Source organism: Dromiciops gliroides, chromosome 4 (genome assembly GCF_019393635.1).
Source record: "Dromiciops gliroides isolate mDroGli1 chromosome 4, mDroGli1.pri, whole genome shotgun sequence".
Classification (NCBI taxonomy): Eukaryota; Metazoa; Chordata; class Mammalia; order Microbiotheria; family Microbiotheriidae; genus Dromiciops; species Dromiciops gliroides.
The window spans coordinates 340,335,735-340,336,637 of record NC_057864.1 but is presented as its reverse complement, the minus strand read 5'-3'; the positions used below and the strand labels follow the sequence as shown (position 1 = coordinate 340,336,637).

At 37.5% G+C, this 903-nt stretch overlaps 1 non-coding gene across 1 annotated transcript; it reads right to left on the bottom strand.

The window, feature by feature from the left end:
- Window positions 1-553: 553 nt before the first annotated feature.
- LOC122727048 lies at window positions 554-655 on the bottom strand. Its single transcript, XR_006353018.1, has one exon. It is a non-coding gene; the product is annotated as a U6 spliceosomal RNA (small nuclear RNA).
- Window positions 656-903: the final 248 nt, after the last annotated feature.

The following is a 903-nucleotide window of genomic DNA, read 5'->3' as shown; positions in this document are numbered from 1 at the left end:
TTTTCAAGAAATTGATGTCTTATCTTCAGAGCCAGATAGCATGGTGAAGCCCGAGAATCCTGAAAGCATTTATGCCTCAATTTTCCCAAACAGAGAGCTAGGGAATTTTATTTTTCAATGTGGAATGCTTCATTAATTTTCATGTCATTCTTACAGAACCAGGATAACATTGTACACAGTAACAGTAACATTGTGTGATGATCAACTGTGATAGACTTAGCTCTTCTCAGCAGTGCAATGATCCAAGACAATTCCACAGAACTCATGATGGAAAACGTTCTCCACATCCAGAAAAAAGAACGGTGGATTCTGAATACAGATTGAACCATACTGTTTCTACTTTTGTTTTTGTTTTTACTTTTTTGAGGATTTCCCCTTTTGTTCTGATTCTTCTTTCACAACATGACGAATGCAGAAATATGTTTAATGTGATTGTATATATCTAAGTTATATCAGATTGCTTTCTGTCTTGAGGAGGGAGGGGAGGGAGGGAGAAAAATTTGCAACTAAAAATCTTTTGAAAACTATCTTTGCATGTAACTGGAAAATAATAAAATACTTTTATGATTTAAAAAAATTTCATTTCATTCTTGTGCAGGGACCATGCTCATCTCTGTTGTCATTGCAATTTTAATACATGTGCTGCTCAAGAGACCATGAACTATAGAATTTTAGATCTCAGCATGGAGTCCTCTGACATATCTGCCTCTTTTTATGACAACCTCTGTCATTAACTATTTCTTCTTGTAGCATGGAGTCAAAGGACAGGAGTTCAAATTCCAGCTCTGCCACTTCCTACCTGGGTAACATTGGGCAAGTTGTTGTACCTCTATAATGGGCAGCTAGCTAGGTGGTGCAATGGAAAAAGCACAGGGCCTGGAGTCAGGTGAAAGACTCCTCCAC